The following is a 16,790-nucleotide window of genomic DNA, read 5'->3' as shown; positions in this document are numbered from 1 at the left end:
TTGGTCGGTCGCTTCAAGAAAACACCTGACTCACCGCAGATGTGCACATATTTCTTAGCCTGAAATGCAAAGCCTTGAGCAAAATCAGTCACAGACTAAGAGGAAGAAAATGTAAAATATGGGATGCGGGTGTGGGTCGGAGGGAGCGCGTACATTCATGTGAGTGTGGGTGTGTAACTAATCAATAGTCAGTGGGGGCTATTGACAGGCTTGAGTGTATAAAACAACAGATCTCTTCATGCCTTTACACACAGTAAAGTCTTTATCTACTAAATGTGACCCTGGAGGAATCTTCAAGCTTACTTAGACAGGTAAGTAGACGTGTGTTTTTGTGTTTGTTTAATCGCCCACAGGAGAGGCAGCACTTAATGTCCACAGTGGGCGACTGGATTGTATAAAAATAATGCGTTTGAGTACAAAGACCAACTTGCTGCATATCACTTAAATACTGAAGAGATGCTTAGTCATCTTCTGAAATCAGCACTGAGTTTCTTCCTACATTATCTTTTAGCTCTTTTGAAGAAATGAGGAATGTGGCAATGCATTAATTCAAAGAAGAAATTGTAACATTAAAGTACCATCAGTAAAGTATTTACATTTATGCATTTGGCTTCTATCCAAAGCAACATGCATTCAAAAAAATACATTTCTTTTATAAAGAGGCTGTGTGTTCACTGGGAACGAACCCATGGCCTTTGCAGTGCTAACCCAATGCTATACTAGTTGAGGCACAGAAAAACCATGAGTGCGTGTAGTTTAAAGAGATAAGCAAAAATGTGAAATAATACATAGGAAAAATGCACAAAAAATTGTCCCTAGCGATGCTCTGGGTCAGTAGATAAGAACTAGGGTAAAAGTAACGCGAGATAAAAGTAACAAAGTGATTTTCTCAGAGCCCTGAACACATTTGCATTCCAAACTATGACAGCATCTTTAGCACACAACCCTTGACAGAGCTGACAAATATTGCGTTATTTTGTCATCATAGGTCCGGATAGCGGTTTTCGACCATGATAAGTAAATTCCTAAAGCTGTATTTTTTTCTTATAACTTATGTGTTACACTACTGATTAATCTACATGTTATTTAGTGCTGTAACACATCCTGAGTTTTTGACTTCTCAGAGTTTTTAAAAATAAAATTAAAGGGATAGTTCGGCCAAAAACGATATTAAACCCATGATTTACTCACCCCCAAGCTGTCCGAGTTGCATATGTCCATCGTTTTTCAGACAAACACATTTTCGGATATTTTAGAAAATATTTTAGATCTTTCTGTTCATTAAATGTTATGCTACGGGGCCCAGCAACAGTCCACGACCCTCAAGGCCAAAAAAGTGCGTCCATCCTCCACAAATCAAATCCAAACGGCTCCAGGGCGACAAACAAAGGTCCCCCGCGGGCAATCCGCGCGGTGCCGCTGCAGAAACATCCATATTCAAAATGTTACTAACACCACAAACCACCTTCCGGTAGCGCCGCCATCCTAGACTCAGGAGAGAGTATTAGCGTAGTGTACGCAGTTTTCTTAGTGACGTATGACAAATTCGGAGGGCGGGGGCACAGAGCAGCAGCAGAGAAACTCTGTACGTTGCGTAAGCTCTCATCCTGAATGCGCATCACTCCAAAATGGCGGCGCTACCGGAAGGTAGTTTATAACGTTAATAACATTTTAAATATGGACACTTCCACAACAACACCGCACGGACCACCCACAGAAGACCTTTGTTTATCATCCTGGAGCCGTTTGGATTTAATTTGATTTAATCATGCACCCCGCCTTTAAACTGGGTTTAATTGTTAAGAGTCCCTGTCGATACGAAAGTAACACTTGTTACTTCTGTCCTGCTGCTAATACTGTTGCATTATGTTGAAAATGTATATATTATTCTTATTTGATTTAATTAAATTTTCACATTGTTAATACATTTTTTATTCTCAACAATTTAAGTTTGTTCTGTTGGGTTGCTTTTAAAACATTTGATGAAACTGAATTAATGTAATAAATAATTTTTTGCAAAGATTAAAAACAAAATATGTTTGCAGTTACATATTAATGAGGTCATAGTCATGTATATTTACTAAAAACAAGCGTAACACAAAAATCTATCTTGTTCTGTTGTGTTACTTTTAATCCACCTGCGTCTTACTTTCTGACAGGGTTAAAAGTAACAATTCGCTACTTATGTTCAAAGTAAATTATACTAAAATCGTTTTACAATTGTTCAGAATTCCACCTGGTATTGATACACTGCAAAAAAAAAGCATTTTCAAGAAAAATATTCTTAGTATTTTTGTCTTGTTTTCAGTAAAAATATTTTAAAAATCTTAAATTAAGATGAGCAAAACGACCCAAGAAAATAAGTTTAAGTGATTTTGTGCATAAAACAAGCAAAAAAATCTGACCATGGGGCAAGCAAAAAATCCTGAACATTTTTCTTAAACACTAAATTCAAGAAAAATTCAAGAAAAACTTGCCCACCCCATTGGCAGATTTTTTGCTTGCTTAATGCACAAAATCACTTAAATTTGATATTTTTGGTCTAAAAACTAGACTTATTTTCTTGGGTCATTTTGCTCATCAAGAAAAAGAATCTTAATTTAGGAATTTTTAGATATTTTAACTGAAAACAAGACAAAAATACTAAGAATGTTTTTCTTGAAAATCATTTTTGTGGCATTGATAGACCACATTTCGCAGTTATTGACCACAGCAAAAATATATTTCTCTCTATCTAAAGCCCAAGATACACTGCACGATTTTTGGCTGTCCCAAATGAAAGACACAATTGTCGCTCTGTAGTCCTACACTGCAAAAAATGATTTTCAAGAAAAATGTTCTTAGTATTTTGGTCTTGTTTTCAGTAAAATGAAAAATAAGTCTATTTATTTTTTAAACCAAATATATCAAATTCAATTGATTTTGTGCATAAAACAAGCTAAAAAAATCTGCAATTTTTTTGCTTGCAGTGTGGAAATGAGCTTGAGTGATATAATGCTTACACTGCAAAAAATGATTTTCAAAAAAAAAAAAGTTCTTAGTATTTTTGTCTTGTTTTCAGTAAAATATCAAAAAATTATTAAATTAAGATGCTTTTTCTTGATGAGCAAAACTACCCAATAAAATAAGTCTAGTTTTTATACCAAAAATACCAAATTTAAGTGATTTTGTGAATAAAACAAGCAAAAAAAAAAAAAAAAAATCTGCCAATGGGTTAAAAAAAAAAAAATCTTGAACTTTTTTCTTAAACACTAAATTCAAGAAAAATTCAAGAAAAATTTGCTTACCCCATTGGCAGATTTTTTTTTGCTTGTTTTATGCACAAAATCACTTACATTTGATATTTTTTGCTATAAAAACTAGACTTATTTTCTTGGGTCGTTTTTTTAATCAAGAAAAAGCATTTAATTTAAGAATTTTTTGATATTTTTACTGAAAACAAGACAAAAATACTAAGACTTCATAGAACAAGGAAGACATCAGCACGTTTTTAGGACAGTGAAAGCAGCGGTATACAGATAAGTAAATTGTGCGAAAAATACTGCGTTTTTTTTTTACAAGTGAAACATGAAAACATGTTATATTGCGCACTGTAAACACAATCAAGACTTCAAAAACACAGGAAGAACAGGACCTTTAAGATTTATGTGTGCTTGCCTTTTATTGGTGGTACAGGAACCTAAATCAGGTGTCCCAGTGTTTAGTGAAAGGCTTTTGGTAGTGACCAAATTCATGACTTTTGTCTCAGGATGAGGTTTCAATTTGAGTAGGATGCTATCTATGGATACAATAGAGATCAGCCCAGCAGGTTTAGGAACATAGTCCAAATGTGACAATATAGGGGACATACATCTAATGCGTGACAGAGTTTCTCTCATGCAGGCATGGATACAGAAGATTGCAAAGTATTTGTTTATTCTTTCTCTGCTATTCTTGCTGTGTGGAAGCAGAGTGGGAGTGACTGATGAGTGAGTCAGGAGAGAAACTCATACGCCTGTGTGTGTATGGAAGAGAGAAAGCGATAGTGCAGGATTGTGTCATATTTCACATGTACACAGAGTGGATATATCCGTGCTGCTTATTTTGAAGAAACACACGCGCGCACACACACACACACGCTCCAGTGTATTTGATCTCCTGGGATCATCTTCACACATCGCCTGACATGCAAAAACTAAAGTGGGCTTCAGCCACAGTGGGATGCATGTGAACCTGCTGAACCCACATATATGTGTGCATTCAATTTGTGCACCATTGTACTTTCACAGATACACATAAATATACCCTGAAGAAATAATGGAGCTACTAAATGTATCATCTATACCCCAGTTGCAAACGCATTATGGCTGTTAGAAATGCTTAAAATGTCACATGCACGCTACAGTATATGAGAAATATTAGGGGCTACACTAAAATGAGAGATAGAGGGAGGTAAAGTCAGAGCTGGGGAACCATATCTGATTTAAAGGCTATAAAATGCAACTTGCTACAAAAATAGCATGCATTTATGTGAATATACTAACACAATCTTATGCCAAATCATATGTAGGCTATACATATAAATTCATACAACCAAATTTGTCTGTATTTGTACGATTTGCTTTCGCCTCTTGACATTGGGTTTAGGGGTGAAGTATGATTTTTGTTTTTTCTAATAATCGTACGTTTTTGTACAATTCACTTTGAATAAATTCATATGAATTATCCAGATTGATCTCACGGAAAGTCGTGTTATAGTCAAGAAAAATGTGATTAATTTATTTGTGTCCGATTTTTTTGTGACTTGAGCACAAATGTCTTTGTCGTGTCACTCGCACGAATTTCTACAAATAATTTTCGTTGCACGACTTAGTTTTTTGTTTCATTTTATGTAGTTTTTCTCTTTTTTTTCAATTTTCTTACAATTGTCGCATGGGGTTGGAATCACTTTCTGTTACATTTTTAGACATCTTAACCCAAACCCCATCCAGGCAAGAATAGTTTTAAAAGCGGAAGAAAAAATACATTAGAAACCAATACATAAAAGTACATCATAACCCAAATCTAACCCCAACCCCAAGCGACAATGATTTAAAAATAGAAAAAAATTAGAAAACAATACATAAAATGACACGAAAAAGAAAGTTGTGTACCCTATGTCAGTGGTTCCCATACTTTTTCAGCGTGCGGCCCTCCTTGTGTACGGTGCATTCCTTTGCGGCCCCCCAAAGAAAATTTGTGACAAAAAACTGTTCTCAACAGAAAAAAATAAAAAAACTCAACATTTTAATAAAAAAAAACATTAAATTATACAAAAAATAGTGCTTTTGGTTAGTAGCCTTATTTTTTTTTAGGTTTAATTACACAGAATTCACGATAAATTAAAGTATTTCATAAAACTGGGGCCCCCTCGCGGCCCCACCATCTCGCGGCCCCCCAGTTTGAAAATCACTGCCCTATGTGACCCTGAACCATATAACCAGTCATAAAGGTCAGGTTTCCTTAAAGGAAAACACAACTGTTTTTCAATATTTGACTGTTCTTACCTCAACTTAGACAAATTAATACATATCTTTTTGCACTTAATCTTTGTACAGCGCTTTGTGAATGTGTTAGCATTTAGCCTAGCCCCATTCATTCCTATGGCTCCAAACAGGGATGAATTTAGAAGCCACCAAACACTTCCATGTTTTCCCTATTTAAAGACTGTTACATGAGTAGTTCCACGAATAAGTAGGCTATGGTGGCACAAAATAAAACTTTTGTTTGGAGCCATAGGAATGAATTGGGCTAGGCTAAATGCTAAAGCATTCACGAAGCGCTGTACAAAAATTAAAAGTGCACGCATTGAAAAAAGATAGGTATGTATTAAATTGACACTTATACATCACCTGAAAGCTGAATAAATGAACTGTCCATTGATGTAGGTTTGTTAGGGACAATATTTGGCCGAGAAAATCTGGGTGCAAAAAACTAAATATTGAGAATATCGCCTTTAAAGGTGTCCAAATGAAGTCCTTACACATATTAATAATGCTAAATACATTGTTTTATATATTTATGGTAAGAAATTTACAAAATGTCAAAATGATATTAAAGGTCATGTTCTTTCTGATCCCATTTTTTAAACCCTAGTTAGTGTGTAATGTTGCTATAATAGCATAAATAATAGCTGTAAAACGATAAAGCTCAAAGTTCATTGCCAGGCGATATGTTTTCTTTAACAGAATTCCTCTTTCAAAGCCTACAGCCAACGGCCCGTTTGGACTACAGCCCTCTACTTCCTGCTTTAATGACGTCAGTAAAACAGTTTGTTGACTAAACTCCGCCCACAGGAATACGTCAGTCGCCAGCTTTGGCTCAAACGGCTCTGCTAAGCTAAGCTGTGCGAATCACAACACATTAAACAAACTACACAATCAGAACTCGATACGTATTTCTGAAGGAGGGACTTTACATAACAAGAAAGACATCAGCCCATTTTGAGGACAGTGAAAACAGAGCTATACATATAAGTCAATTGTGTGAAAAATACCGCGATTTATACACGTGAAACATCAACACATTATATATTGATCACTATAAACACAATCAAAGCTTAAAAAACACAGAAAGAACGGGAGCTTTAACATAATCACCTACTGATTTTTGGCATTAAAAAAAATCTATAATAATGTATTGTTGGCTATTGCTACAAATATACCCATACTACTTTTGACTATTTGTGATCCAGGGTCACAAATTTGATTGAAATGACAATAAAACTTCTTGACTTCACTTCACTTGACTGAACAGGGGTTTAGAAATGAAACAATAAGATAATATTACCTGACTCAAACATTACACACGACCACTATAGTTTCTGCAAAGCTTCAGCATTGCTGGAGACAGATTTTCATTAAACCAAGAACAACATTGGAGATGTATCTGGGCTCAGATGAAGTAATTGTGAGAAGCGGGTGGTTATTGTAAATAAATGGATTTTCTGTTACTGTTACAACAAGTGTCAAATGAAAGAGGGCTTGTTTAAGCAAGTTTGATCCGAGTTCCTATTGTGATCATTCTGTAATTTTGATGGATTTCAATGATTGTAATGCAGCCGATAGAAACACAGTTAAAACTTATAAAAATATTATTATTCAGATTTCAGACTTGGTTTAGGTCAATTCTTCATGCATAGCTTTAAGTTTGTAAGCAATCAATTAATCAAACAATTAATAAATACTTTATGCTTAAATGTCTACACAGCCCTCTTTGAGTATGATCACATAAAGTGGGAATTTCTCAATCCTCGTTTTAGGGACCCACAGCAGTGCACATTTTGTATGCTTCCGAGATTTTTCTGTTAACGTGGTGATGAATCAGGTGTTAAATGAGGGGGCTTTTGGGTCTCCAGGACCAGGATTGAGAATCAGGGCCGCAGGGACTACAGCACCATCAGTGTAATGAGTTGGGTTCATTATCGTGTTCTCTAGTTCTGACCACGAAATGACAGCAGCAATGACTTCACAATAATGACACTTCTCTCTTCATATCTGCCCTCTATTAACTATTTAAACTCGGCTAATCATCAATCTGTCTAGCAGCTTATTAAGTCAAATATTTATTAGCCCCAATGAGGTAATCCATTTTTCAGACATGAAGTCTACTCATCTTTTCTGCTGCGCTTTAAATATTCATGTTATCGCACATGATAAGCTGACTTGTGATGTAAAGCGAGTGATAGCCTTTGTGAAAAGACTTTATTTCCAACTTTTGAAGAATCTTGTTGTATCACAGATCTATGGATTTCACCCCAATGTGCATTTCTTTCATTTTTTGAGCTAGCACATACAAATCTGTCTCTCTTTTTTCCCTAATTCACAACAGTAAGTTTAAAATAATGATTTATGATTTGAGTCGGGTAAGTTTTCACTGGAAATGTGGTTTGACGTTAGCCTGGGAAAACCCAGAGAACTTCCGGCAAATTTAGATTTGCTTTGCAAGTAGTCTGGCAATTCAAGCCCATTTCTAATGCAGAGTAATAGCGGCACCAATCAGAAATGTTGGGACGAGCTTTACACGATGACGACAGCGCACCGACGGTGAAGCAGATTTTGTACATTACAAAGATGGATGCCGCCGTGGAACATCACTCATTCGAATCAGCTGTGGCGTCTGTTTTGAGCGATTTAAACTTTTCCTTTTCGTTAATACCCGAGCAAAGAACAACACTCGAAGCCTTCATATCTAAAAAAAGATGTTATCGCTGTCTTACTGGATTCGGCAAAAGTCTGATATAACTCTGCATACGTCAACTCCTTCGTCGCCGTGATTGGTTTTAGGTCTATCCAATTGGACACAGAGGCATTTGAGAGACGTCCATTTGTGACGCCCCTTTGGAAAATGAAGCTTTGCCAGACCATAACTCAGTTACTACTGAGAATGGTCTGGTTTTAAATCCACTTAAAGTATGTTAAGTAAACTGCAATTGTATGTTTCAAACAGAGATGGCGATAAAGAGGCTGAAGTTACAGCTTGCAGCTGTTATCAGCAGACCCAAAAAGAGAGCACATGGGTGAAATAAGCTCTCAAAAATAAGCTCTGTTATTAACAAAAGGTTATTACTTGTTTTGTCCATCAAGATAATCTTCACAAATATGCACAAATTGTATGAATTTTGAAGTCTAAATTCATTTTCACTGTAAAAAATACTTTGCTGCCTTAATTTTTTTTGTTAAATGAACTCAGATTTACAAGTCATGTCAACAGAGATGAGATGTCACAACTTATAGAATTAAGTTGACTTTTCTCAACTATATTTTGTAAGTTGTAACAACTCACATGTAGTTATAACAACTCATCTCTAGTCAAGATAAATAATAGTAAATTGAAATGACTTGTAAATCCGAGTTGATTCAACAAAAAATTTAAGGTAGCAAAGTATTTTTGACAGTGTAGAGGTGAAAAGTTATAACTTTTAGCTTTACGCGAACTACCACGTAGCTCCTCAAGCAACTCTTTCAGCCTTAAAAGCATTTTTACATTAAAAGCCATTAAAAGAATTTCAAAACATGTTCCGTGATAAGGAAATAACAGCCCGATCTCATGAGAATTTGTGCTAATTCATATAAATTCGTATGAAGTAAATTTTGCAAAAACGTACGAGTATCATACAAAAAATAGCGAATACCCACCCCTAACCCCAATGTCATAGAGGTCAAGGCAAATCGTACGAAATGTACAAATACGGTCGTACCAATTAAAGAGCACCTATTTCATTGCTAAAAAACAACGTCATTTCGTGTATTTGGTATAATACAATGTGTTTGCGTGGTTTATGGTTAAAAAACACATTATTTTTTACATACCGTACATTCTTGTAGCTCCAGATTTCACTCTCTTCCTTAAAACGCACAAATTTGAAAAGTCTGGCCAGCTAATCTGTACGTTGTGATTGGCCTGAACACCTCTGACTTCAGCCGGAAATGTGACGCTCCTTACCATGTTTGAAAGATTTGCGCGCAATGCTAAGAGTTAATTTACAGGCTGTGAGTCCGAAGCAGGAGGAATTATGATAATGTCGGTCTTGTCTACATCCCCAATCCCAGGAAGTAAACTGTTGCCTACAATCCGTGTGTTTGTTGTAGTCCAAGAAAAGAGATTTACGTTGCAGACGATAACTCACGTCATCGTTTACTTTGGGGTATGTACCTTTGCATATCGATAACATGTACTAATACACACTTACACACCAAAGGAAATGTAAAAACGTGACTCGGACCATTGGTGCTCTTTAATACGAAATAGCCACCTTGTAAAATATGTAAAAATTGCCATGAGATAGTGTTGGAAATACTGAATCTTCATTGGGACTTGTGCATATGTTACATTGTGTTTTTCATGCGTGATGACGTTTAAAGTTTATGCAACATGCATTCTTTTTAAGACACGTAAAAAAAACATGAGTGGATGTTTTATTGGTATGTTTTATATAAAAATGCTGATTTATTTCTTCGACCCAAATGCTGGGTTTAATTGGGTTATTTGCTCAGTCTTGGGTAGTTTTTTGAGTAGTTTGGGTTAATATTGGGTTAATATTTGGGTTGTTTTCATTGACAGGTGAATGAATGCACGCCCTCCCGCGACGCACCAACCCAAATGCTGGGTCAAATTAACTCATGAACTAAGGAAAACGAGTGACGAGTGATGGGATTAATGTCATGTAAACACACATAATCTGCTTTTTCAGATTATTAAAAATAAAGTTTTTAACCATTGCATAAACTGAATAAGCAGCTCTCACAATACATTTCTGAACATCTTCTTGTGTCCAGGTAAAAAGTTAAAGTTGCTTATCTTAACTGTGTACTCTGCGCTGTTAAGTTACCTGTTTGGGTTGTTTTTAACCTAATGCTTTTTTAGAGTGTATCTTGAGCTTGTGTTAACCCAAGATCTTATTTAAGGCTTTTAACCTAAACTCTATTAAAAAAAAACTTTGGGACGAGAGAACGGACAGTGCTAAAATGCTATCTTGTTTTGCCTACAAAAATATGCCAGAATGGAAGCTCTCTATAATTTGCAGTAATACAGTTTCTGCGTTAAGCTGATGACGCTCATTTCATATGCAGAAAACATTCCCACATTCGCTCTCAAACACACGGACCATTTCTGTATAAGCGCTGCGCTAATGCAAAAAGGAAAATATTCAGATGTCGTAATTGCACGCTGACTGAATCCTTGCCATGTCAAAGTTTCTCACTTAAAACTGCATTACGTTGAGAGGCTGGTAGAAGGAAATAGAGAACGAGGAACAGAAGGGAATAAAGATAGGAAAGGAAAGAATTGTGGGTAATTAGAGGTCTGGAGAGGCTTTAATGGTGGGTTGAAGTAGAGGCCACACATTGCACTGAGCACTGGAGCATGGGAACTGCCTCTGTCTCTATAGCTCCTCTGAGGACACCACTTCTCCAACCTGCTGTCCTCAAACCAAGACAATACACACGGCTTCTTACAGACTCCGTCCCCTCCAGCCATTCCCAAATCCTGGCGCAAACAGCCGCGAATGCCAATGGCCAGATTAGAGGAATTCTTTTACCGTAATCTCCATGCACACATTTGAAGAGGCCTGGGAGAAACTCTCACGATTGTATGAATCTGTGTCACATAGTGAGAAAACTTTCCTCTCTGGTGTTCGGTTGGATGATTCACATCCTCTTTTTAGCACAGAGAATGTCTGATGCCTGAAAGGATTTTCTTTTTACATATTTCCATGGAACCGTAGTATTGCCAAGCACCATTATGAATGCTTGAAACTAAAACAAGCCTTAAAGCCAAATGTGTGATTTCTGTGCCACTAGAGTCACTAAAGCGATTTGCAAATCTATAGATTGACTGTGATTATTATGGTTAAAATTAATTATTAAATAATTATTTATTAGTACAACATTTTAATCCTTTGTCATTGGTCAGACAAATGACAGAGTATCATCATCCCAAATTCATACTGGTTAAGCTAATGGCCAAAATGCTCAAAAAAGTTTGGATAGCTCAACAGAGCGACTGTTTTTACACCGGCTTACGTATAGTTGTCTCTGCATGTTTAATTGCAACAGAATTAATGTATACATTGCAGAATAAATAAATATGTACAGTAGCACACCTGCATAGCAATTGTGCCAAGGTGCATACACTGCAAAAAAAAGATTTTCAAGAAAAAATGCTCTTAGTATTTTTGTCTTGTTTTCAGGAAAAATATGTCTAGTTTTTAGGCCAAAAATATCAAATTTAAGCGATTTTGTGCATAAAACAAGCAAAGAAATCTGCCAATGGGGTGAGCAAAAAAAATCTTGAATTTTTTTAAACACTAAATTCTTCAAGATTTTGTTGCTTGTTTTATGAACAAAATCACTTAAATTTGATATTTTTGGTCTAAAAAATAAACTTATTTTCTTCGTCGTTTTGCTCATCAAGTAAAAGCATCTTAATTTAAGAATTTTTAGTTATTTTTTCTGAAAACAAGACAAAAATACTAAGAATTTTTTTCGTGAATATAATTTTTTGTAAGTACAGTTCTGTATTCTCACTGCAAACATGACTTTCTTACTTAGTATTTTTGTCTTGTTTTCATTAAAAATATCTAAAAACTCTTAAATTAAAATGTATTTTCTTTATGAGCAAAATGACCTAGGAAAATAAGTCTAGTTTTTAGAGAAAAAATATAAACTTTAAGTAAGTTAGTGCTTAAACAAGCAAATAAAATCTGTCAATGGAATAAGAAAAAAATTCTTAAAATAATTTTAAATTTATATTATAAATTTACTTTTTTCATAAACACAATTTTTTTATTCCATTGGCAGATTTTTTTGCTTGTTTTAAGCACAAATTTGCTTACATTTTATATTTACATATTTATATTTTACATATTTATATTTTATATTTTTGTCTACAAAGTAGATTTATTTTCCTAGGTCAATTTGCTCATCAAAAAAATACATCTTAATTTAGGAATTTTTAGTTATTTTTACTGAAAACAAGACAAAAATACTAAGAATTTTTTTTTCGTGAAAATCATTTTTTATAAGTACAGTTCTGTATTCTCACTGCAAAAATTACTTTCTTACTTAGTATTTTTGTCTTGTTTTCATTAAAAATATCTAAAAACTCTTAAATTAAAATGTATTTTCTTGATGAGCAAAATGACCTAGGAAAATAAGTCTAGTTTTTAGAGAAAAAATATAAACTTTAAGTAAGTTAGTGCTTAAACAAGCAAATAAAATCTGCCAATGGAATAAGAAAAAAATTCTTAAAATAATTTTAAATTTATATTATAAATTTACTTTTTTCATAAACACAATTTTTTTATTCCATTGGCAGATTTTTTTGCTTGTTTTAAGCACAAATTTGCTTACATTTTATATTTACATATTTATATTTTACATATTTATATTTTATATTTTTGTCTACAAAGTAGATTCATTTTCCTAGGTCAATTTGCTCATCAAAAAAATACATCTTAATTTAAGAATTTTTAGTTATTTTTACTGAAAACAAGACAAAAATACTAAGAATTTTTTTTTCGTGAAAATCATTTTTTATAAGTACAGTTCTGTATTCTCACTGCAAAAATTACTTTCTTACTTAGTATTTTTGTCTTGTTTTCATTAAAAATATCTAAAAACTCTTAAATTAAAATGTATTTTCTTGATGAGCAAAATGACCTAGAAAAATAAGTCTAGTTTTTAGAGAAAAAATATAAACTTTAAGTAAGTTAGTGCTTAAACAAGCAAATAAAATCTGCCAATGGAATAAGAAAAAAATTCTTAAAATAATTTTAAATTTATATTATAAATTTACTTTTTTCATAAACCCAATTTTTTTAATCCATTGGCAGATTTTTTTGCTTGTTTTAAGCACAAATTTGCTTACATTTTATATTTACATATTTATATTTTACATATTTATATTTTATATTTTTGTCTACAAAGTAGATTCATTTTCCTAGGTCAATTTGCTCATCAAAAAAATACATCTTAATTTAAGAATTTTTAGATATTTTTACTGAAAACAGGTAAGAAAGCTATTTTTTGCTGTGCTGTTTTGTCATAATAAAGGTTTTTATTGTCCAATACCAAGGGCTTCATTTATAAAATGCTGCGTAAGAACCATCCTACATTTGATCTTACGATCATTTAACAAAAATGTGTACGTGTGATTCACGCAGAAAACGCGCGTACCCTTTTCAAATCTATAAATCGCAAATGAACTTGAACTTGTGTGCACAGCCGAGCAGTTTCAGATCTCCGCCTTTAAACGATGCTTAATTAACGTCAGACATATAAAAGAGCGCTTATCAATGTTTAAACCCAATTTCAAACAGCAAGAATGGTTTATATTTCCAAAAACCAGCAATCAGACAAGCAAAAGTGCGTACGTCTGCTCAGACCCTGACGTGGCGCTAAGCACTTTTCCACGTCAAAGACAGTTTTTTATAAATGTGGACTTTGCCGTGGATTTTTGCGAACGCACACTTTACGATCAAATCTGTGCGTACGCACGCTTTATAAATGAGGCCCCAGGAGACATTAATAAAAATGATTCATGGCAAATTGTTTATTAATTTTGCTTGGATTGATCCCAACTTCATTTTGGCACTCACCCCTTTAAATAGCAGGACGTCTGGCAGTAGAGCCTGCTCAAGGAATACGATATGAGATCACATCACAGTTTCCTTGACCACCACTCAAACACTGAACTCAATTAAAATCTGCCATCTATTGGAATATTAAAAAGAGATCAAATCCATAGACATCTCAATTAATGTTCTTGAGGATGCATTTAATATAGCTGTGCATCTCATTTACATAATTTTACAGGTAAATACATCACAACGTTGTAAAGATGTTGCACCATCACCATCAGAAATAAGTACTGTATTCTTTCATGAGTACAGCATTACTGCGTTGAGATTTTTGTTAAACAACAAACATGCTTTAACTCATAATTAATATGTTAACATACATAAAAGAAGCCGAGCTAATATAAAAATGTAATAAATAAATATTGAAATTGAGGTTATTAATAGAATGTGCTGTGGCGGGCAACTCACAAACTCTCTGCAAGCAACCTCACTGTAAAAAATACTTTGCTGCCTTAAAATTTTTTGTTGAATCAACTCGGATTTACAAGTCATTTCAACTTAGTATTATTTATCTTGACTAGAGATGAGTTGTTATAACTACAGGTGAGTTGTTATAACTTATGTAATTAAGTTGACTTTTCTTAACTATATTTTATGAGTTGTGACAACTCATTTCTGTTGACATTACTTGTAAATCTACCAAGCCCCTAAGGTGACACTGGAGTAAAAAAATCTAAAGTTTAGTTTCATGTGTTCACGTGAAACTTTCATGTGCTCACGCAAAACCTTCATGTGCAGAATTTTTTTAAGTTTAGATTCGCGTGCTCGCTTTAAACTATCACACGCGCACGTGAAACTTTCGCTTTCACGTGCGCGCGCGATAGTTTCAGGTGAGCACGCCATAATTTTACATGCTCGCGCGATAGCTTCAAGTGAGCACGCGAAACTAAACTTTAAAAAAAAGGGGTTTCTTTGAGCACATGAAAGTTTCGCGTGAGCACATGAATGTTTCACGTTAGCACATGATAGTTTCACGTGAGCACATGAAAGTAAACTTTATTTAATTTTCGCTCCATGTCCCCTTAGGGGCTCTTTATTAATCTAAGTTGATTCAACAAAAAATTTAAGGCAGCAAAGAATTTTTTACAGTGCTGGTGCCCGCAGGCACCATGTTGGAGACCACTGGTTTAAATTTTTTTTATATTTTTTGGCCTTATGGGGAAGTGTTCCCATACTGAAAAATCCAGCAAAGACCAGCATATGCTGGTAGCTGGTTTTAACTGGTTTAAAGTGGCAGTAGCTGGTCTATGCTGGTCCTCCCAGCCTGGCAAAGCTTGGGATGGAAAGAAGTGACCATAACACAGCTAGACCAGCTTAAAAAATGACAAAAACACAGCTAGACCAGCTTGCTACACCAGCAATACCAGCTAAAACCAAGCTGGGAGACCAGCTTAAACCAGCTCACCAGCTTACAACAAACTCCACTTCCTACAGTAGCCTATGTATTGACAAAAAACAGTGATTTTACATGAGCAAACAAATACTGCACATAATGCTTTATAATGCCCATCTTACTTGAATAAAATCAATATGAAAATCACAAGGCATCACAACTTACTGATATACACTTATTCTCTGAATGATCCGATTATTTATCATCTCTAGTGTTTAATCAATACACCCTGTTCTCTGAACATCATCAGTATAGATTTTTCACTCAGCATTATATAGTTACACTTCTGCTTTCATCGCTTTTTTTGTGTGTGAGGAGCCCATAGTTAAAAATTGAGCTACGTGACTCTGTCAAAGAAAAGTTTTCTCACCCGTCTGTTGCAAATAACAACATTCTGCAACATTTCCTGTTTGTACAGAATACAGTATTAAGTCTCTTTTTCCCATACAATGCATACAAATAAGAGTATTCAACAGGGCTATTATTTAGCCGTTCTTATTATACTGTATATAGTAATATTATAACAATATATCGTATATATTATATAAGTCTTGTTTTTGAACTCAATGTAAAAAATATTGTCATTATTTACTCACCCTATGTTGTTTTAAACCAGCCTGATCTCAAGAGAAATCGTACATATTTTACGAGTTGGCTAATTCGTATCAATTCATACGAAGTTATTCGTGCAAAATCGTACAACTCTCATGAAAACAACAACAACAAAACTGAACCCCTAACCCCGCCTCTAACACCATACCTAATTCCAACGTCACAAGGGTCAAGGCAAATCGTACAAAAACGTACAAATGTGGTCGTATGAATTAATACAAGCCAACTCATAAAATATGTACGAATTCTCGTGAGATAGCGTTGTTTTAAACTCATATTGTGTAATTTTTAATACAAATAATTTAAAATACAAATCATTGAAATTCACCTCAAATGGCTTTACAAAAAAACTATAACCCAGCATTTAGTCAAAAAAGTATGAACCCAAAATGCCGGGTTGTTTTAACCCATTGTTGGGTCAAATGTACATTTTATCTGGAGTTATCAGCGCCTGGGTTTGTCCTCTTTTGACCCCATGCTGGGGTTGAAAATAACCCAGCAGTTCTTAGTGTAACATTAAAAGATGCTCTGTTCTGGGCTGCGTTTCCCGATTACGTCTCTTAGCACGCTACGAAGACTCTTAAGTTAAACCTTAACTACAGGTATACCTTTTCTAGGCGTGTTTCC

This window comes from Misgurnus anguillicaudatus, chromosome 15 (assembly GCF_027580225.2).
Source record: "Misgurnus anguillicaudatus chromosome 15, ASM2758022v2, whole genome shotgun sequence".
Classification (NCBI taxonomy): Eukaryota; Metazoa; Chordata; class Actinopteri; order Cypriniformes; family Cobitidae; genus Misgurnus; species Misgurnus anguillicaudatus.
Note: the sequence above shows the minus strand (reverse complement) of the source record.